The sequence below is a fragment of the Leptosomus discolor genome, chromosome 10 (assembly GCF_034619465.1).
Source record: "Leptosomus discolor isolate bLepDis1 chromosome 10, bLepDis1.hap2, whole genome shotgun sequence".
Lineage (NCBI taxonomy): Eukaryota > Metazoa > Chordata > Aves > Leptosomiformes > Leptosomidae > Leptosomus > Leptosomus discolor.
Window position 1 is genome coordinate 2145266 of NC_141400.1, and position 23302 is coordinate 2168567.

Sequence of the window (23302 nt, forward strand, 5' to 3'; positions counted from 1 at the left end):
GGAGCTGGGACCGCTGTGCCAGTCAGGTCCCAGGAGAAGTGGGAGCCGTCAGGGGGCTCACGGTGACAAGCATAGCTGAAAACAGGAGCCACCAGCCCCGGGAAGATAACACAGGGGACAAGCAGCCTTGATGCCTTGCATAATGAAATGTATGTTTCTGAACAAGCCTGGGTGTAGGGCAGGAAAGTCACTCGTCAGCCAGATATTGGTAGGCAGGGAGGCAGGAATGAGATGTCAGGAAAAGACTAGGGCAGCTGAAAAGCTTGCACAGGTCACCAAGGTGGATGACCACCCGTATGATGACAGTGTTTGTTTTGTGGGAAATGATCTTCTGATCGAATTTTACTTCACAAAACTGGATAGAAGCAGCCGGCATTTATGTGCTTGATTGAGGAGTGTAACAGAAAGACAGCTAATTATTTATTGCAACCTGAGGCTTAAAAAACAGCCAGAAAGTCGGTATTTGAAACGCTGCTTTCACTGGCCTGGCTGCTCTGACAGAGCACGGAAAAAAAAGGTGGCAGTACCACCAAACCCATCCTTCCCTGTGCTCGGGAAAGGGGACATGTTAATCCCTGAGCTCAGTGAAACTGGAGCTGTACCCAGCTCCCACTCTTACCTGCTAAACGTGCAGGAGGGCTCATATTTACAAAACTTGAGTTTCCTCATGGATTCTAGTGACAGAAATATAGGAGTTCATAGAAGACACCAAAATCGACTTTTTAAAAAAAATTTTAAAGGCTTCTATACTTGGAAGTCTCCTGTTGGACCTCAAAGTGGACCTGTTACTCTCTGCTCATTAGATGATTTATTAATTACAGGCAGAGTTACGACAGAACTGCAGTTCCCTCAGTCCTGGTGATTTGTGTGAGACTGGAAAAAACTTCGCCCTTTGCAGGAATAAACCCCATGTGCACAGCCAAAAAAGGGAATGTAGTCCTTAAAAGACTACACACACACACACACAGACACACACACAAACACACACAAATATCTATTCATATATATATATAGCTTTTGGTGATGTGTCTCGTGCTTCAGGACTGAATCTATTTTTATGCTTTCATAAATGACCGTGGAAGAGCATTTCAAATGAATCTCAAAGAATAACATCCTTTTGTTCGCAGGCACAGATACACACAAAACGGACTTGGCTGAAAAATAAAATAAGACTTTGAAAGAAGGAGAAAGAAGAAAGTTACCTGAATAACTACAGACCTAGAGCTTCTCATCCTGTTGTCACAGCATGAGATATTTCTCTAGTTTTGAGAAAGAGCTCTGGATTCCCATCTTAGGAAGCGTGCAAAGAACAATGTAAAATCTCCTTCAAATTCTGAATGAAAAGAGGCATTGATACTGTTTTGGAGGCAGTTGAGTGATGTGAACGCTTATAGAGATGTGTTAATTACAGAGTTACTGCTTCTGGCCGCATGGACGCTCAGCCATGGAAGATTTTTTAGTACGTTCAGGGAGACAGCGCGAGCAGACACACCAAAACCCGAATCAATAGGTGGACTCCTATGCTTTTTCTTAAACTTAAAAAGAGTGCCAGACTCGCAGGAAAAAGCTGATCTTGTTTCTTATTGGCAAATCAAACAGTAGATTTCATCTTTATTTCTCCAGGAGGAGAGCAGGTACAGGGTGGTATGAACATAGCAGCAGGCATTGTGTCCAGGACAAGTATTTAGGATGCTCATGGCGCGACACGAACATCAAACAGGCTGATGGAAGCAAAAGGTCAGGTTAGAGAATTTTTTTGGTGGTTGTCTTGAACAATTAATCACCGGTGCAGTCTGTACCCCATGATATACCTTCACTGGTACGTGTTGGGTGCAGGCTGGGGGCTGAGCTGCGCAGACAGCAGGTCGGAAGGCACTGGGGCTAATAGAGCCCCAGGGCACCTCTGCACATCGCTGTGCTCCGTACCTGCTGCTCCGGCTGCATCTGAAGAAACCACTCCAGATAATGCATCTTTATTTGTTTTGGAGGAATTAAATTTAAATTCCCAAAGAAATTCAATGAAACTACATAATAGGCAGCACAAAACCCACGAGCCCAAGCTCCGCATGCCTTCAGACCAGAAGAAAATCTGTCTTTTCAAAACTCAGGTATTATAAACTGGGAGAAAGTTTTTGTGAGAAAGATGCCTGGACTGGAGCCAGGTCTTGAAAAAAACAGGAGGCAGCCTGACCTGTTGTTCCTAAGTAAGGATTTAGAAAATACAGTTTCTAACCAAGAAAACTGCAAGACCCAGAACATTCATACGTGAGATCCAACACTAGGATCTTAAATTCCTTTTCAAGAACATCAGCAGGAGGAGGACCAAATAAAAACTGTCACTGTTATTTTTCTTGTTGTCATTATATGGTTACAAGTGAAAGCAGAATGGGCCTTTTTGCATCAGAGGGTATAATACAATCTGTAGGTGTTGTAGGAAGAAAGAGAAAAGAATAAGCAGAAGGGGAGGCAGGGAAGATGAGTGGAAAATTACATAAAACTGAAAAGTTGAAGCCATTTTGGGCAATACAGTTATTAGGAAACTGAAAAACCACGAAGGCTGGGAAGCTGGGCTTGAGATGCTGTGCTTGGTGGCATCCATGTGGTCCACTTGGTAACAGGGAGAGAGCCTGCCCGTGTGGCTGTCCTGGAGCAGGCATCCTCACTGAGCCTGGCCAGGTACTGTGAGCGGGTTGGGTTGAATTTCTGACTTCCAATAGGGGATGATGAAGAGGATGGAAGTGCCTGCCAGGTGCCTTCAGCCTGTCCAAGCTCCAGGAGCCTCAGAGCAGCTGAGACTAGCACAGGGTTTCTAGTGCAGCAACAAAGCCAAGGAGAAAAGTGAGGGCTCCCTTCCCTCCAGGGGAAAATTTCTTGAACCCAGAGGTGTTAACACCATCCATGCTGCCAGCTGCAATCTGGGACAAATCCGGATGCCCCTGTGGTGATCCTCAGCAGGGATGTCTGCATCCAGTGCCACCAGTCAAAGCGACAAGCATTGTCAGAGCCCACACGGCAAATGCTGCCTCTTGTCCATCAGGCAGGACAGGGTTGTGGCTGCTCACCCATGCAGCCAGCGTTCGGCATTAGGGCAGCAGCGGAGATAAAAGCCAGAGTAAAACCACGGAAGTGCAGAGCATGGCTGAGCCGCGGGGCAGAAGGGAAAAGCACCACGCAAGAAATTGATTCCATTAAAAAGTAATCTCAAATTTAATAAAAGTTATGATTTGATTATAGACGTAGAACCGGAGGGCAGGGAAGGGAGCGCAGAGAGAGAGCTGGCGGGAGGCACCAGGGAAGGGGAGAGCGGCTCTCAGGTCTGGCCGAGCCTCCAGAAGAGCTCCCGCCGCCTGCCTGGGCGCACAGCCTGCCTGGCCACCCCCTGGCCTGCCCCCGAGCATCTCTGCTCCTGCCTCCGTCCCCTCTGCCCAGCAGCACGGCTGCCTGCGCTGAGCCCCTCTGTCCCCTCTCTGGGACCCAGTCGTGGGAGGGTGATGCAGATGGGCAGGATAGAGACCATCACGGGGGGAGCTCATCCAAATAAAGCCAGCATTTATGAAATCGATGCCTCAGCGTGCTTGGATGAGAGCAGGGAAGGCCTTATGCATCCCAGAAGATGCTCTCACTTTTCTGAAGCCTGCTGGCACAGCTTCTCTGTGTAACCCCCCCCGCTCTACTCCAACCTGGCTTCTCCAGCAGGGCAGCAGCAGCCCCTACTCTGCCCTGCACGTGTGTCCTGCCTTCCCTCTCTGTGTTGGAACTGCCATAGGTGCAGGCAGACCAGTGTTTTGGGGCAGGACAAATACCACAGGGATCTCCCCACAGCAGGACCAGCAGATGCTGAGCTCAACCAGGTGGCTGCTGGTAGAGCCCAAATGCCAGGAAGGAGCTGATGAGGCTGATACCTTGCGTGCCCTCATCTGTGACCCATCTGCAGCCTCAAAAAGCCCTCCTTGCCCCTAAATCCTGCTTGGTCTAGGAGCCTGCCTTTCCTCTGGTTCCAGTGGAGAGACAAACCCCGGTCACAGCGTGTCCTCTCCTGGTAAGCTGAAGCCACCCTTGGGGGCATGGTTGGGAGGGATGTGTCTGGGTAAGACCAGCAAAAGGCTGATGTGGGTTACAGAGATAGGTGGGTACCAGCCTGATGTCGATGCAGACCACGTGTTGCCACAGGGGACACAAATGGTTCCCCTTGGTTTTGCTGGAGGAGGAATGAGCATGGCCCTGGCAGGGCAGGGAGGGGGACCGGGGTGGGGAGATGCTGAACTGCTTTCTCAAAGGCAACGTTAGTGCTGAGCAAAACCGGTGGTGAAGGAAAACATAGAGGAACTTGGTTGTTGCTGGAGAGGTTTTTCTCGCATGTTCAGTTAGAGAGCAAAGACCCATGATTCTGCTGTGCAAAATAAATAAATAAGTACAAATTGTTTTGCATGTTAGAGTAATGCAAAAGCCCAACTCCTGTCCTGTCAAAAAGGAGTAATAACTTGGTCTGTGAGTCAACATCTACACTCAAATCACTGGCTGCCCCCTTTCCAATTTCTGTTTATATTGATGAGGTTGACAGCTGGATGGCTGCCAGTGTCTTGACAGTAAACGTATATGAATGATATATGTACATACATAATATTGTTACATGTTATAGGTAGAGACGTTTCTTTAAGTGTAGGCGACAGGCAGTGGCTGTTAGTGCAGACATATATGCATGTACATATATAAAGAAGGGAACAGAGAATAATTATTAATATAGCACCAATTATCTGGGTTTTTCCTTTTAAGCTGAGCTATTATATTATTTGAAAGTATGTGGTTAAGGAAGTAAAGAACAAAAGAAGAAAATAAAAATGTGTTAGGACAAAAAGAAATCTGATATTAGGAATTAAAAGGAATCTAATGCTGGTATAAGGCCCACTACTAAGTGGGTATGATAAAATTGATGGTAGTGTTACTGAAAAGTCAAATATGTTCCAAAATCATTTCTGCTTGGTAATTAAAAAAAAAAAAAAAAAAAAAAAAGGACAGCATATTGCAGATTTACAGAGCTAATGAGATATTTTTCATTCTAGACTGTAACTATGGTGGTTATTAAATTGTATTATTGAATCAAATGCATTTAAATTAGAGATGCTGTGCAACGGGGTTCCAAGTGCTTTGGAGAAACTGCTGGGGAACTTGCGGCTTAATAATATGTACTGTGATAACATGAAATACTGAGAAATCTTCAGAGGGTGGGGAGAAGGGAACACTGGGCCAAAACAGAGAACAGAATGAAATTGCTGAAGTTATTTTGCTGAACACTGATCCTATATAAAATAGCAGGACAGCTGGTAAAAGATACAGCTAATAATTAATTGAAAGTAAAACATTATTATAATAGCATATTATGGCCACTCAGCAGGCTTTTCTGAGTGTTCCTGGTAAATGGCTGTAAATCAGTCAGGATAACCATTGGAGTGATTTTCTTGGGTACTTCTCTTAACCATGTGTAGCGTCGTGTAGCTGGTGAAACAAGAGGATGGAGGGCTGCCTGGGGCCACCGTGAGCTCAGGCAACTCTGAAATACAAATTAAATCCAGGGGTTCAGTGGAACACCCTGGAGCTTCAAAAGCCACAGATAATCCTCCAACATACTTTAATGTACTTAACTGCAAGTTTAAATACCAAACATTACAAAAAACAATGTGTCAGGGGTAGAAAGCGGGAGAGAGTATGAATGTCGTCAGTGTCGTGGGCTCCTGCGGTGACTGGGTATTTGCTCAAGAAAAATGGCAAGGTGGCCTTTGATATAGTGTAATGCCATCTTACAGAAGAAGGTGAAAAATATAAAGGCATGATCCTTAAGGAAAAACCTCCTTCGTGATCCCAAACCTGGTGATCAGGTTAATCCTGGGCATGGGAGCAAGATGCACCTTCCACCTTCCCATGCCAAACCCACCTTTACCTGTGGCTGCTTGCTGATGCTACGGAGAGGAAAAAAAAACCAAACCCAAAACCTGAGTTACACATCAAGTGGCAGAAATATAACTCTTCCTGATCCCCAAGACCACAGGATTATATCCTAGGTGTGGCATACTAGACAAATCTCCTTGCATCCCCTGTTGAGATACACCAAGAAACTGTAACCCAGCCCCTCCTATCACAAGGGGCAACTTCTTAGCATCTCCTGTCTGTAGGAGGAGGGCTGGCACAGGGTGTACAGAGCTGCCTGGGCTGAGGTGGCACGGGTTTGGGTGCTGCCTGTCCTGCAGAAGTGCTGGGCAGATGGGAGCGACCACTGAAGGGCAGCCTGCGGCAGCTCACAGTGGGGGGAGCTGTGCTGATGTCCGACAGCCCCAGCCTGCAGTCACAGTGTCCTTAGAGGGAGGCAGGATGACTCACCTGGTGTCATGGATGGTTTTACCAAGACACCGGAGAGAAGGACTTATTGCCGTGGTTTTGGAGAGGAGCAGCTGGTTGCTGCCTGTTCATCATCCCGTTTTCTTTTCCTTCTTGATCTTTGGTATGGTGCTGCTCTGCAAAGCTGTCTGACTCACCGCTTGTGAGTGGGAAAGTGAGGCTCGCTGTGAACTCGGGCCGTTTAATTTTCAGATTTTGATCAGGACTCTGTTTATCAGGAAGGCTAGAAGCCGAAGCTGGCCCGTGGGTGCAAACTGGGGGCGACAGATGATGGGCATGTGCCCTTCTCCCAAGTCCCCCGCACATGAGCCAGCTCTGCTGCAGGCTGCAAGAATCACCAGGAATAGTGTTAAAGCAGCACAGCTCCCTTTTAAGTTGTGGGATTGCGCGTTTTGGCATCATGTCAGCTGTTCTTGAGACAGTTCCCAATTATACTCCTTTTCTTTGTCGTTTGTTTTTTTTTTAAATTTGTTTTTCTCAGATAGTTGGTGTGCCACTGTTCTCAGCTACGTGAAATGGGTTCTTACAAGGCTTTTAAGGAAATAGTCATATGGATGGATTCGCACTTTATCTTTCTGCTTGTAGCTGAGTCACTGAAACTGTAAACTGTGGTCACAAAAAAAATGTTTGCTTCAGTGTTTTGGGTTTATCTGTGAAGATGATGTCTGGTTTAGAGTTGGACACGGCACTCTGTACATCAAGTGACAGCCCATAATAACTGTGAATCCTGTGGTTACTTGAGCCCTGGCAGCATGAGAGTGCTCAGAGATGAGCAGGACAGCAAGGCTTCTGCTCACGAATGTGGCTGGTCCAGCAATTGAGCTCCACATTCCTACTCGTCAAAATTAGGTTTGGTTATGTCCAAGCCAGATCCAACATTATCCTCAGAAAATCAAAGGGCTTCTTCTAGAGAAGAAGCAGGTCAGCCCCTGCAGGATAGGTCTGCCTTAATGTCTCCAGAGAGGCACAGGGATCTTCGTTGACCTCCTAACAGTTTAGGTACAGGCTGTTCAGATGTGCATTGGAGCAGTTCCTCCCCATGCTACCAACTTTTCATCCAGTGTGAGCGCTTCGCAGAAGTTTTTGGACTGTTATTTCTTAGCACACATTCTCTTTAGCTTTTTCAGGGAATAAGTATTATTGGTTGCTGTATTGGGACATCTAAAGGCAGGTGGAAGAGTTGAAATTTAGATGTGCATAAGCTGCAAGTTGAAAATGCCCTTAGCAGTTGACAATTAAATCTTGGCAAGTCCCCAAAATGTGGACAGCAGAATGGGTTGCGTGCCAGAAGGTGGTTGAGATGGTGAAGGGCCAGGGCACTAGGGCACACGCTGCTGTTCTGCAGCAGAGATCCCCTCTCTGGCTTCACCCCCAAGTGCTGCACCCGATCAGTAGTCCTGCACTTTGCTAATACTCAGTCAGGCTGAGGTTGCTGCCAAAGACACACGTGATTACTAGGGAGTATTTTCATGAACTTGCATGAAAATGGATGTCATCCTTGCCTCAGCAGCCTCTGTGTAACGATGAAGCTACCCTGGTCCTCAGTGCAAGCAGTTTACTCCGCCCTTCCTTGCAGCCATGTGCTAATGCAATGTCTGTGCAGCGTAGCAGCTCTGAGCCCAGGAGAGAGCTCTTTATTCAAAAGCTGATCTGTCTTTGGGCTGTGCTGCAGGGCCCTCGTTGGGGGTGTTGAGTTTTTCTTCCTGTTTTACAGCACCTTTCGAGTCGTAGGGAAACGCAATGTTTTATCAGACACTGATTCTGCTACTGAAGCAAAATCCTTGCTGTCACTCACTTACGTGTCATGCTGTCACAACACTTCTTTGGACCCGACTTTTTTTTTTTTTTATTCATTATTGATCATGGGAAATTGTTTCTAGAAGTGGGATGTAATTTATTTATTACCAAGTCTTCCAGTGGAATGCGATTTGTGCTCAAGTCTTTTTCCCTGAATTGTGCTTTGGCAAATATGATAAGACTCTGGAAGTAGGACAGCTTTGATGCTGAAGAGTCGCTCTTAACATCCCAAATACACTGTTGTAAATGTGGCTGTACCCTCCCTTCTGTGCTTCATTTCTGCTGGTGCCAGAGGCTCCCCATCTCTTCCTTTTAAAATCTAAGCTGTGTCCCTCTGCCATTGGTGGCAATAGGTAGGGCCTGGAGCATGTTAGACCCGCTCACGTCACATCAATATTATTACCCTTGATAAACTCATAGAAAGTATTCTTGGCAGAAGAAACTTTTTAGGGAAGGAAGTGAGCAAATGAAATGTTACATGTATAGTAAAGGCTGTTTGCTAGCCAATAAACAGGTATTTTGAAGTACAGAGTCTGGTATGTTATTCTGTTTGTCAGAACTATCCCTGATTTTAGGACGCAAAATATTTCTGTATGTCAGTGCTTATCTTCCCCGCGAAGTGAGGGACAGTGGGTTGAGAGGAAAAACGGGATTTGAGTACTCCCAGTTGTCACGGTTTAACCCCAGCCAGCAACTAAGCACCACGCAGCTGCTTGCTCACTCCTCCCCCCACAGCCGGATGGGGAGAATTGGAAAAAAAAGGTAAAACTCACAGGTTGAGATAGAAGAGTTTAATAACTAAAACAAAATATAATAATAATAATAATTGTAATGAAAGTGAATACAGCAAAAACAGATAAATAAAACCCAAGAAAGGTAAATGGTGCACAACGCAATTGCTCACCACCCCCTCACCGATGCCCGAGCAGTGTTCGGCCCCTCCCAGCCAACGCCCCCCAGCTTATATACTGGGCATGATGCTCTGTGGTATGGAACATCCCTTTGGCCAGGTCAGGTCAGCTGTCCCGGCCATGCTCCCTCCCAGCTTCTTGTACACCTGCTCTCTGGCAGAGCACGGGAAAACGAAAAATCCTTGACTTAGGATAAGTGCTACTTAGCAACAACTGAAACATCAGCGTGTTATCGACATTATTCCCACACTAAATCCAAAACACAGCACTGTACCAGCTACTAGGAAGGAAATTAACTCTACCCAGCTGAAACCAGGACACCAGTCACCTCCTATTCACTGACATCCGCTGCTCTGAGAGCATCTGCAAGAGCCTATTCCAGCTGCAGACATATTACGAGCTCCAAAGATAATCTGTGTAGAAGGGGGAAAGCTCCTACGACTGGTGTTATAATCTGTAACACCAGAAAAGCTTTCTTAGTCTAGCCTTGATCATATACATATTTTTTTTGCGTAGGGGAATGCCACCTCTTTCATTTCCTCTGCTCTCCCTCTCTTATGATTTACTTTTTTACCTGTAAAAGTCTGAAATGTCCTCTTGCACTTCTGCTACTATTGTACCCAGGATTTTACTGGGAACATTTGAAAAATAAATACTAGCCAAGGAGCACATTCATTTTTATTATAGCTATTCTCTCTGCATATGCAATGGTGAATTAACTCTATTTCTGCAAGTCTCTTGATTTTTATGTATCAGTGGAGAGAAGCTAAGGCCATAAAGCTTGTTTGGTCCTGTAGACATTTGTGTTCTTAAATATGTAAAGATACCCCAGTGGAGCCCGTACTGTTCCTCTATTTTTTGTGCAATTCTATTCTAGTGCATGTATTGCTAGTGATTTCCATTTTGTTTAATTCTCTTTAAAAGCTGAAAATCTCTCCAAATCTGTTTCTCTTCCTATTCCTGATACTGCCTGTTATTGTTGCAGAGTTATAGCATGATACTGCCTGGATATAGGCAATTTTCTACCGCAAACATGTTATCATTGCTCCATCAATACATTTATTGCTTCAGAACCTCTGGGGCAGTAGTTGCTTTGCTCTAGTGAGCACCAGAGATAGCAGATACTCGCTGGCCCTAAAGCCCTGAAGCTAGTGCCCTGGTCCGTATTACGCTGTCTGGGGCATTTTGGCAAAACCTGTGTCTACTTAAGAAACATTTTCCTTTCCTCGGACTTTTTGACCTGATCCTAATGTATCCCTGGGTTTATAGTGATGGGATGCTTGCAGATGTACTGGATGAGCTCAGTGCCTTCTTTATCGAGTTACTTTTATGGTAGCTTATATCCTTCTGTCTTAATCTCGTTTTATGTCTTTTTTTTTCCTCTCCCAGTCTTTATAGTGGAAACTGTCTCTGATATTTAAATGCCCACATACATGATCAGTAGATCTTAAGAGCAATATTTTTATCTCATCCACTTAGTAAACGCTGGGTATGGCTTGCTTTACAAGTAAATCTGGATGATGTGATACTCGCATTGCATGGTCTTTCCTTCAGTGGTCACAGTAGTAATAAATAGGTTTATTGCTATTGTCAGAGACATATGTTTTAAGGCCAGCAGGGCCTTTATGATTATTTGGTTGGAGATTATGGATTGCTCAGAGCAGAATTCAAAGCACTGCGTCAAACTTAATAATGTGAAGGGGAGTACGCGTGATCTGAATACATCACTTGAAGACACGGCCCTTCCATAGGTGTCACTGGAGTGTGGTGTGCAAGCATGTGCTTGGCTTTAACTGTGTGAACAGTCATCTCCCTTCTTGAAGTCCACAGTGCCTTCCTAAATCAGGTCTCCCCCTCTGGGGGTGAAGATCTCCCACGTGCTCAGCTTTCTTGGCACTGTGAAAAATTTGCACATTACTTACAGTTTTTATTCTTGCAGCAGCTAGACTTTGGAATGGCAGTGTCTCTCAGCAAGCTGGCTAAAGTTTCTCAACAAGTATCACATGAATCACTGCATCCTTATGGTCCTGAAGACTTTATATTTTTCTGCAGGAACTGCTGCTCCCAGAGATGCTATCTAAAAATGACATGTCTCCCCCAGAAAAGCGCATTCCTCAAGGGGTCTTTAGAGCCACTCTGCTGCACTTAGGCCCTGCTGAGTTGTGTGGCTGATTATGATGCTCTGCGAAGAGTTGTTTCACAACCATGATTTTTCCAATTACTTAAATCACCTGGAACTGAGAACTAAACCAGAGTTCCCTGTTATTTCTTTTTTTTTTTTTTTTTCCCCCTATGTGTTTTGAGTGGAGCTTTTGGTCCTATTTTCCTTCCTCCAAAGAGCACTTGTCTAATGTCTAGTCTTGCTGTCTGGGTGGAGACGTGCAGTCCCACCCACTCTTCCCTTGCAGGTGGGCTTCAGTTTAAATTTAGGACATGACTGCAAGTACCTACATGAGACATAGGTGTCTGAGCTGCTGTTAAAATGACCACAGTAGGATTCACAGGGCACACAGACGCATTGGGAAGCTACATTTCCGTGCCTTAATCTCCAATTCAAACACACCCTTCCTGCGTGGTCTGTATTTCCCCTTCTGAAAACAATGAGATGTTCTCAGCACCTGTCAGACCAACCCTTTTGGGAGGTCAGAGCCAGAGGCTTAGTAAAGTGACCCGAAGGCGCTGCTATATAGACAGCCACAGCAAACAGGAGCACCTCTGCCTGCTCCAAACTGCCTGGCTGCAGACCTTGAATTGCCCAGAGCTTTGAGGTCGATCTGCCCAGACCTCCACCTTATTTTTAGGGCCCAAAGAAGACACAACCTAAACATTATTAAACAGAAAATACACTGAGAGTAAGCTGATCAGACAGAAGAGAATATTCAAAAGGTTTATTAACAGCTTTTCCCCTGCTCAGGATGTCTTTGCACACAGATCCTTCCTTCCAGACTTGGTTTAGGCAAGCGATCCATTGATTCCAGGGTTGCAGCAAACCCTGCACAGCCACTTCTCATCCCAGATCTTCCCTTTCTGCTTTCTCCTAGCCCTGCCTGTCCCTCACTGTGGGCTCTCTGACACTGTTTAGGTTGCAGGTTGCCAGCTCCACCAGCCCAACCCTGACACCACCCACCCCGTCCTCTCCAGCACCTTCTGCCTGGAGCAGGCTCAGCAGTGATCTGCCCTCCCTCCATGGTAGCCCTCCTGATCCAAACTTCTTTCAGGAAGGGGAAGCAGCTGTGAATGTGTCTTCTCCACCCAAGATGCTTCATACAGCTCCTGGTGATAGCAGACGGCAGGCGGGTGTGTAGTTTGGTAAATTCCCATGACAACTATAAATTGTCTTCAGCAGATAGGGGGATAAGACTGGATAAGGATTTAATACAAAGCAGTTCAAATCTTTTTGAGAAATGGAGCCTAATTATCTGAATTTCATAATTGCCAGCCCTTTTATAGTATGCACTCATAAAAGGCAGCTGGAACTTGGAATTACCTATCCAGAGCAGTTCACCATATTGTTGCTTCTGTGAGAACAATGTTATAAACCACATACCAGTTAAGTTATTTTAATTAACCAATTATCTGTTTGAAGCTTCTTGTAGCTCTCTTTATCTCTGTTCTTTAGCTACAGTACAATATGGAAATCAGGGTAAATTAAAGCACTTTATTAGACAAAATAGAATTAACAAAGAAAAGAAGTTAGAGAGCAAAACACAAGCTGCCTGATCATGCTTGCAACATGTGAAGCGATAACTTTAGCTGTTAAAACAGAGGATCTGTAATGGGTTAAATCGGGTAATCAAAGTCATCCTACAGTTGCATGACCAGCGTAAGCTCTATCTGCAGTCTGCGGGTGAGGCAGATGAGTTCTGGGCGAGTGCAGAGCCCTCACCAGCACGGTATGGGCTTACTGTTGCCTGCAGGGTACCATCTGTGCCTGCATGTCCTCTCCCACGCCGGACTTGCACTGAAGTGGGACAAGGACTGATGGGACTCTGGGCCGTGCAGCCCGCTTGTATGAAAGCGCCCTTAAAGCCGTGGTTTCTCCTCAGTGGGACCTAATCCGCAAGTCTTGCAAAACACAGGTAAGACAGCGCTCTGTACAGGACCCAGCAGCTGTTGTGTGTCCTCAAACCACAGCTGGAGAATCCCCCCCATCTCTTCCCTCCACACTGCCTGAAATAACCCTGTTACCAGAGCACTCATCTGGGGCGCAGGGCAAATACCATCCTTGCCTGAGGGTACAAACACATCCTCTACCTCCAGGCAGACTGTTATTCCCTGGATGAGCTATTTAGCAGCAGGCAGGCTTTCAAGCAGTGCTTAATAAAGCACCTAAGATCAGGATGGGCGTACAGGACTGAAGAGACTTGCCTCTATCAAGGGCTTTCCTCCTGGCTTGGGGTCCTTGTGGGATAACCTGTCAGGGGCCAGGACCACTTGGCCACATCGTTGGTGGTTCAGCTTGTTCCCAGCATGACTGCCATGTCGAGACAGGCAGTGGCTGTCCACGAAATCAGGGGTTTGCCACTGAGAACATGAGCAGGCAACAGCTATTAACAGATAAAACCAGGCAAACTGAAGATGTGACTGCTGCCAGGCTTCATGTTTGCAGGTTGTTCTTTGCATCGGTACTTCTCCTACACAGCAGCAGCTGCTCTCCTTGTGAATCAAGGAGAGCATTAAAAACCAAGGTCCCTCGCAGGGCTCTGACTAAGGTATGTACTTTCAGAGAAGTATTTGGACACAAAGAGTTGTCTTGTCACTTGGGTAAACAAGACACAACTATCAGGCTCGGTTTGGGGCTTATCAATTGGAACCAGCATGAAAGTGAGTTCTCCAGCTCTGGCTTGCAGTTGCAATGACTGGTTTCTCAAGATAAACTAAGAGTGCATTCAAGTACTTTTCTCTCAAAGTGATATGAAAGTCACATTGTTGTTACTCCACATCTTACGAGCTGGTTCCCTAAATAGGATTTCAGAGAAACAAAGTTAATGGGATGCTTGACTTGGATGCGATTTGAGGCGTTACCAGGCAGATTGATGGCTGCTACCCCTCACTGCTCCCCCCCCTCCCCCCCCCAGCTTTCATTGGGATGTTTTGTGCTCCAGGGAGAGGAGAGCTGAACAAAACACGTGTGCTTTATTCAGTCTCTTACGGGCAATGCTTGTTGTTCCTGTCCTTGGCAAAGCTGGCACTCGCTAATCAGAAAGTGATCAGATGGATTGAATTTAGGAGATGCCCACCTGGAGCAAGTCTTCTCTTGGCACTTCCCAGGAAGGAAACAAAGCGTATTCTGTAGTTTGGCTGCTCTGTTTCTGGGAATAGAAAAGGAGATGGGTCCTACCAGTTTGGGTAAGGCAGCTCCAGCCATCTCTGACCTCTAATTAATTGAACAGCTACAAGTTACCCTGGGATGTCTGTTAATTGAGGCACTGACCAATAACAATTTGTGCAAGGTGCAGACTCCATGACCTCCAAACTGGGAGGCCACCCTGAGCTGTCCTCAAACATCCTTCTCCAGTGTGTTCAAACAGCAGTACTGGCTGGAGATCTCCATTTCAAAGCTGTAACAAGGTCCCTGGACAATTGTCTCCCTGCTCGTGGAGATGTCTCTGATGGCAGGGAGCCGGGAGCTGCCTGCCCCGTTGCCCCTTCACCCTGCCTCATCTGCCTGTTAGACCCAAATTGTCATTACAGGAAAAGTGGGAACACCTATTCTGTGGAGCTACAGATTTATTGTTAGTCTAATTACAGTCTTAACAGTCTAATCAAAATATAACAAACAGTTATTATCCCAGTTACAATAATACTAACATTCTGAATTAATATGGAAAAGCATCATTAATAATACAGTCATTAAAACCCTGCTGGTATCTGTCTCAGGTTATGCTCATCCTTCTGTTGTTCCTAAGCCTGGTGGCACTGGTCCACCTGGAGCTGAAAATGGGTCTGGGTGTCAAATAGGTTGATGGCATCTCAAGCCCTTCGCCAGGATGAGCCCAGGGCAGCTACAAGAGCCCCTTCCCTTTACACCTCCTCTTAATGCAGCCTGCTTTCTGGTCACCGCTGGTTTGCAAGTTGCACAACCCTCCCACACCACCACCACCCCCCCCTGCTCAATTAATGTAGAGGGTTGTTCGTTTTGCAATTACCCCTGAGGGTTTTCTGCATCCCCATGTAGCATTTGCAGAGCTAAGCTGAAACAAGTCGGGCAATGGCCACCAAACAACGGTGATGGCAGCCAAAATGAGCTAAAACCAGCTCATGGGCCCAGGGGAGCCCAGCAAGTTGCATCACCTCGCTCTTTTAGCGCAAAGCCAGCAGGCGCTCCTGAGCCCTGCATAGTGAAAATCACGCTGCAAAACACTGCATTTGGTTTTTTCAGTAGCAACAATATTAGTGATAGTTAATGGGAAACACAGTGCAGTAAACAAGCCCTTTTACTGTTCCATGAATATCCAATGCAGCTTTGGATATTGTTCCTTACGTTAATAATATTATATTACAATATTAATTTTAGTTGTTTAACATTATATTGCTTATATTTAGTAGGTTATATATTAGAGAAACTAATATAAATGTTTTATCTTCCTGCACATTTATGAGTTACCAAATATTAGAGCCAGGTAGCTTTCAAAAGATATTATTTCTATCAAAATGCTGTTTTGTCAAAAATGAAGCTTCAAACCGGAGAAAGGCTTTACAGGTGCTGTAAGGATTTAATGACGGAAAACCATGATGGTGGCTTTTGGTTTCAAAATATTTTTTTTTAACAATAACTTTTTATTTATGGACAACTATAACGCAAAGAAATTATATCAGGGTGATCCGTGGCAGATGGTTTAATCCAGTCCCTGTTTTAGGTTTTAAACGTGGTAGGTACTGAGATTTTAAAGGTGTAAGGACACTATGGGAACTGGCTCTTGTCTGAAGTCCATCTGCCTTTGGGCCTTGAGTTTCCAGCATTAGTAGAGGCTCCTTGGGGACGAAACTCAATTGATATGAGAATTCTAAAACCTGAAAGGGCTCCTTTATGTCTCTGCTCTTCCACTCCTGCTTTAAATAGCTGCAAGAGAGTTTAGCTATAGCTGTGCACTGCACAGAAATTATCATTGACTCCCTGATTTTAGTGCTAGAAAGGCCTGTTGAATTACACAGTCTGTTCTTCAGACTAAGGGTTGCTATCTGCTTGGGATTACACCAGCTTTCCTGAGAAGTGTTAGTAGCTATTTCAAAGCAGAGGAGCGAGAGCTTGTTTTAATAATATATTGCAAGTGTTCACACTACCCGAGCATCTGCTAACTGCCCTCAATTTTAGGTAAAAAATAATGGACTTCTTCCAGGGAGAAGTGCATGTTTATAACTGCAGGCAATAATTAGAGGCTGGTGAGTCAAGGTACTGCAAAAGGAATTGGGAAAAAAAAAAAAACCAAACCAAAACTGTGGGGGAAAGAGCTGAAAACTAATCAAGTACGTGTTCTGGGATAAATTTAACCTTCCTGAAATTGATCCAGGCTGAGCTTTTCCCGTCTCTAGAGAGACACTGTAGGGCTGTCTTAAGCCAGCATCTGTTCTCCATGGCTCCCCTCGCCCTGGTCCCACCACACGCTCCCGCACACAGGGAGCACCTGCAGGACGTGCCAGCCTGCCGGGCAGCAGCTCGCCTGGCGATGAGGTTGCCCTGGTCTCCCAGGCAGCTGAAAGAGGTGGGTGCACCCAGGGTTCCCCACCCAACCCCTCTCTGCCCACTATGTTAGAAAGAGCTGGGTCACATCCGCAGGGCCTTTTGGCTTCATCTCCAAGTGTAACAGGAGGGTAGGAGACTCCTCTCTCCGATGGAGACTCCGTCACCTTGTTGGGTGAATCCGTATCTCCGTATTTTCCCACATGCAGCGCTCAATCCCCAGGTATAAGGTTGATACAGACGCTCTCAGACTGTTCCTGTGTGCCAGACACTTTAATCCTTCCCTTGTGTACTACAAGAACATGTTCACAAGTTTCAAACAAACTTTTAATAGCTGATCCAAACAGGCTGGCAGCAAGGTTTCTGAACAAGCAGCAGGGCTTGACCAGCACTATTAAATAGTGATTTTTATCCATGTTCACACAGGTCTTGGATGAGGGAATGGAGGGTACATAGCATAAAACAGATTTATTTTCTTTTCTTTTTACAGGAGCTTTAGATTAAATAAATTTGTGGTAGGATAAATTAGATAGGAGCTGGTGAGAGATAGCAGGGAGGATTAGTGGGCAGTTTTAGCAATAATGCAGAGCAGGTCTGAGGTGAGAATTGCTGCACAATAAGTCAGGGGGCACCGAGGCTCAAAGGGCGCAGGGTTGACGCTAGGGTTGGGGAAGGGCTAGTCTAAAGATAATCTCTTTTCTACCTGAGCAGCGGTGGTCGCCATCTGTTCTGCATATCACAGTGTGACAGTAACGTCCACTGCTCCGCTCTGCAACTGGAAATTCCCTTTTTCTTTACTTTTTTTCAGGGACGTGGAGCAATCTGCCGAAATCTTGCTTGGTAAATTTGTGAAGAAATCCAGGGGAGAACATTAATTCTGTATTTCTCTTCTTTATCAGATCACTGCCCTTTAAATACGCTCATAAACTTATTGTGCTCTTGCGTTCCTTTGCAATATCTAGAGAGAGAGGTACTTATGCAAAACTATTTCTTTTTCCTGGGCACTTCTCCATTGCACTGTTATCATTTGCACGTTAAAAAAAGTGGTTGTCCCCTATTTCTCTTTGTATTTCACCTTCACACTTTGGGGGAATTTCTTCAGTCCTCTCTTTGCTCAAGGATACTCGTGCTTGGTGAACACAGTTTTCACTAATCCTGCAGACGTGCAGACGCTTTGCAGTACCTATACTTTCCTTTTGCTGACCTTCCTTGACCTGGCTGGTGAGACCAGACGAGTCACTCCAGGTTGCCTATTAGCTGCTCAAACTCCCTTTGGGCTCACCAAACACAGCTATAACCGGCTGTCTCCCTGCCACACGGTTTTTCACAAGGAAAGTGTGCCTTTCCTAAACAGCGTTTTTTGTTTTGGCTGTAACATCTGTGACAGCATAGAGCTGTTTTCTAAGGAACATGATGTGCTACAGAACCCCTGATGCCTCTAGGCTTGCTTGTGGCCTGTGCAAAGGGACCTACTTATCTGGTGTGGTAGCTCTCGTTTGGTGTATTATAGTGTTTTAAAAAAAGATCCGGAGTGTGCTTGTATGGACAGCTAATTTGAGCTTTATAGTGCCTAACGGTCGTTTACTGAGCGCTAGCAGGGTGATTCAGTGTGCTGAAGCTGGGTGATGATGACTAACCCAGGAAGCCATTGTGTCTACCACAGCGCTGACCCTGCTTGCCGTCTTGATCAGAACTGCTGCGCGCAAGGGCTAGGCCATAACTTTTATGCTGCTGAGAAGCTATTCGCTCTTTGGCAGGTTGATTTCTTTTAGACTTAGTGTGTTCAAACAGCTCAGCATAGGCTCAAACCAATGCTGGAGCTGCAGAGAAGAGGGAGTCCGATCATGCTGCTAGTCAGGTAGGTGACACCATGAACTGTGTCCATCAGTATAAATCAGCTGATAGTGGCATTGCTTCTCTGCACCTCGCAACCTTCATATAAAGCCACCTTTCAATGGCAAACCTTGGTTGAACTGCCTTATCCCAGGGGATCTTCAGTCCATAATTCCCATAGCTGATAATTCTGCAAGGACACGTCATCTGCACCACACAGGCACAGCCCAAGAACAAAAGCAGCGCTGTGGTTTTACCAGTGCCCACGACCTCTGTGTTCACGCTGGTGGACCCTCTAACTCTCCTCCCTCTGGTCCACCTGGGATGCAGTCACCGTGGCGACAGGGCAACAAGGTCCCCTGGCAGAGTCTGAGCACAGATGCCCTTGGGTCAATTTTCAGCGCAGCGGTTTTGCAGTTCACAGCTAGGAAACCTGATTTGTCAAGCGTGTTGGGAAGGTGCTAATTCCTTTGGGCATCTGAGACCAATATGATCAAAGAATGGTGTGGCCCCTTGCCTTGAGCCCCCTTTGCCTCCAGCAGAGGATCTGCCCTTTCTGAAAGGGGGGGTTGGAAGGCAGAAAGTCCAGGTGATAAATAAGAGAGCAATGAGGTTTGTAAGTAGCATCACAGCTCCAGGGCTACGCCTTGATATCAAACCATTGTTTTTCCACCTCTCCTAGGGTGTTACTTCAGCGGGGGCTGCAGGAAGCCCCCTCAAACCTTTCCATATCTGGTTATTAACGTGGGATTCCCAAAGCTCAAGCAAGTCTCAACTCCTGGGGCATGACGGGCATGACACCAGACTCTTTCTCTCCTTGGCGCTTATCTCTGCAGGCTGCCCTGATGAGCTAGAAGACAGAAGCTATTTTGGGTGGTGAAAGGCTGCCTTGACACATTCCTGCAGAGAGCCTCCCCCAGCGCCCGTTGAACTCGGGCAAGCTGTCGGAGAGAAGCCCGCTAATTAGCAAAGAGCCTCGTGCTGCAGCCGGGAGCGGAAAGGGTGTCTCTGCAGCTCTGTACACAGCAATGACAGCTTCGGCTTTGCTATTCTGTCCTGTCTTGTTTTTATTGAAACTTTGCGTAGATGTGGAAAACGCACAATTAGAGGCTGTTATGTGATTGATTTCTGGGCGCAGGGGCCTTTCCTCCTTGCCTGGAAGGTCTGGCAGGTATTATTTAAAGAGCTAATGAATGTTAATGGGCACATTATTTGCAAATCTTGAAGTGGAATATTAGATCAGGGCTCCTGCGTGTCATGGTAATCAGCTTTCCTTCGCTCGCTCTGGCTCGGGGGGGAAACACCCTGCAGTTGCTTTGTTGTACGCTTTTCAGATTAATATCCTTTTTCCAATCCAGCAGCTTTTCTCTGGGTGTTTTAGTCAAAGAAGCAGATGGCTCACATGCTGGTATTTGATGCCTGACCAAAGGGATTGTCCTGCTCAAAACCACCCCGCCGGGAGCACAAAGTGATCTTCCTGCTTTGTCTTCTGAGGAGGCAGGGGGAAAAGTGCTTGGGAGGAGGCAGGGATGGGTCGGCTTGCCCACACTACGGCAGCAATGCCTATGATTGAGGCCAAGGGCAGGGATGGGCAGGCAGCAGCTCTTCTCCTTGCTGCCTGGCACAGCCCACGTGAACCCTCCTCTGGATGGGGACTGGCTGTGGGAACCCGGAGATCCAGCTACTGGAGCAGCTTCCATGGTGAGCATCTTGCTGGGCTCCAAGCTGCCTTTCCTCCAGTGCTTCCCAAGTTTATCTTGGATCTGCCACCACTGCCCACCACCCCAGTTCTTCCCCTGCACCTCCACCCCTTACCCTCAGTGCCTCCCAGTATGCCCACATCCATCCAGAGCTGTCTGCCAGCTGGCATGGGGGCCAGTCCTGACCTCTGTCCAGGCTGGTGGCCCACCAGCCCACATCCTCCTGGGTAGTGTGTTGCTGCTGAATGACGCAGTAAGGCTTGAGTCTTCCCCTCTGTGCTTTCAACCAGAACACAAATAAAGGCTCGTCTCCTGACGTTCACACAACTCCTATAAATGATTGGGGGACCTCTGCCCCTCTCAGCTGTGGCTTTGACTGCCCCGTCGGCTCAAAATGCCTGGCAGACCACTGAAGAGCACACATGTCATTTCCTTTAGGAATCCAGAAGGAAAGAAAAGGAAGAAATCACAGGTGACTTTCCAAACGCATTTGCTGGAGCCTTTCCTAGGCATTGGATGAAGAAATGAAGCCGCTGCGCAGTGAGAAGTACAACTCTGCCATGCCCAGGGGAGGGAGTTGCTCCACAGTGTCCAAAGCGAGCTGCAAAAGCCGTGAGTTGTGAGGCTGGACAACCTCTGGATGACATGAAGCTGTGATTTAGGTGTTGTGCTTGCTGAGCGTGGCGGCACACGTAGAGGCTCCAAGCAAGACGAGCAGCACTGGGGAGCTGTGCTGTGGTAGATGGTTGCTGCCCCAGATGCAATGCAAGAGAATAATGGGGGAAGGCAGGCAGTATGCTGCCACGGTAAATCAGCAGAGTAATGATGAAAGAAGATACATTGCCAGAAATATATAGCTAGGTTTCCTTCTTGCTGAATCGGGAGGGTTTCTGCACGAGAAGGGGAAGTTTTGTGCTCTGTAGCATACTTTGCTGCCTCCAGACTTCTCAGCATCTACCCGCCCATTCTCCTTGGCTCATTGATGCCAACCTACTTTGTATTAACAGCAATTCAAATGTTAACAGCTGCTGTCCGTGTTAATCAAAAAGAAGCTTAATACAAATATATGATTACTGTATGTGCATTGTATAAATGATACTTGGTTGTGTCTTAAGCTAAAATAACAATATACACTTTTATCCAATCCTGATATGTTTATAAATATATTTAAATAGATATAAATATTTATAAATAGTTTCTGTAATCTTCTGTAATTAGGCTTTAAGCTCTGTGACAGACAGCATCTGTTTGATCTGTATGCGCTCTCGGCATGTGTGTGTGTCAGGTTTCTCTAATAAAAGTGTGGGAGTCAGGCAGATGCCTCTGAAGGGAGCCAGCACACCTCGCTCCTTCCCTTGGGAGAAGGCAGCCCAGACCTGGGCCAGCCTCCTGGGTGCAGGAGAAGGAGGTGAGAAAAAGCCAAGCAGGGAGCTGGGAGCCTGCAGCCCATGCCCAGAGGCTGTGGAGGGGAGCAGGGGGTGATGGAAGGGCCAAGTGGGGCTGATGCCACGGCTGCTGCAGCTCTGAGCTATTGTCAGCTGGAAGCAAGGCTGGGAGAAGGGACCAACCCACAAGGACGTGGTGGGCGGGGAAGCTGTTCATAAACCCTTTTTAATTTCTACTCATAACTCTTTTTATTTCTGCTCTGTTTGACTTGGTTGCTTTGAGCTATCTTCATTTCAGAAGAAAGCACCCTAACCCAGCAAACAAAACTGGCCTGTGTTGCTCTAAAAGCCTTTTGGGGATGCTCTCTACGCAGAGGAAACGGGGCAGATAGTCCCTGCTCGCTCCTTGGGACCAGCTGAGGAGCGGGGTGGCAGCAGGATCCGTGGCCACACCATGCCACCAGGAGCTCCCACCGGCACATCCCCTGCACTTGGGTCCCAAAGCAGCGGCTGGGACAGAGCTGGATGTCTGTCTGGACTGCTCCATGCGCCTCCTTCTGCAGCTCGGGACGGGCTGACACTGCTCAGACGGCTCCTGGCTGTTCAGGCAGCGCTGTATGGTAGCACAAAGCAAGCAAAGGAGGTTGCTTAGACTATCTCACATGAGGATCATACAGAGGCTCTGGTAGGACAGAGGGTACGTGGTGCTTGGAGCCAAGGTGGCTTGATGGGTGTGTTTGAGAGAAACAGAAACAGGCACCGCAACATTTTTACTGGGCACATCCCTTTTTTGCTGGAGACCCCTCTTTGGGGATGATGACACAGGCCATGCTCCGGGGAGGTGCTCCTAAATGGTTCCACAGTCAGTGGGAACAAGTGAAATGGGGAGGAGAGGGAGAGTTTGCCTGGCCCAGTTCAGATGGGTGCCCTGGAGGGTGCTCACATGAAACGTTCATCCCTGGAACTGGGAGGCTGTGCTGGAGAGATGTCCCTGGCTCCCACAGGTACCAGTTTGCTGTTCCCCCACTACGCATGTTGCTTTGGAGATGGTGGACGTGTCTCCTGCCCTCAGCCTGTTTGTCCAACCAGCTCAGCTGTGTAACTACTTCTGGTGCATGAGAAGAGCACATTTTGCCCATGACCTCGGGCAAAAAATTCTTTTGGGGGAGAGGGAGGGACCTTTGCTGTCATCCAGGCTGAGGAAGATGACCTGGAGGACGATGGGGACATTTGTACATGTGGAACGGAGCAAGCACTGGGAATGGGAGGAGAAGAGAAAGTGGGGCAGATCAGAACAAAGCCAGACTGAAGCAGGAGCCTGGGGCTGTGTACGAGTGGGAGAAGCATCCAGCAGAGCTGGACTGGCTGTGCCACAACACTGGGCTGGGAGGAAACTCGGGCTCTCCATATTCAGCCTCCATCTTGAGCAGGGGCACTATGATGCTCTGTGGTAGATTATTGTCTTTTCCAATTTACATGTTTAAAAATGCAGGAGAACAGACTGGAAAAGAAAAAAAAAAAAATCAAATTGCAAACTGAAAAGTTGCAGAATGATCTTTGCTTTGTAGCTTTGACTTGGGCCCTGGCTGTGTATCTTTAATCTTT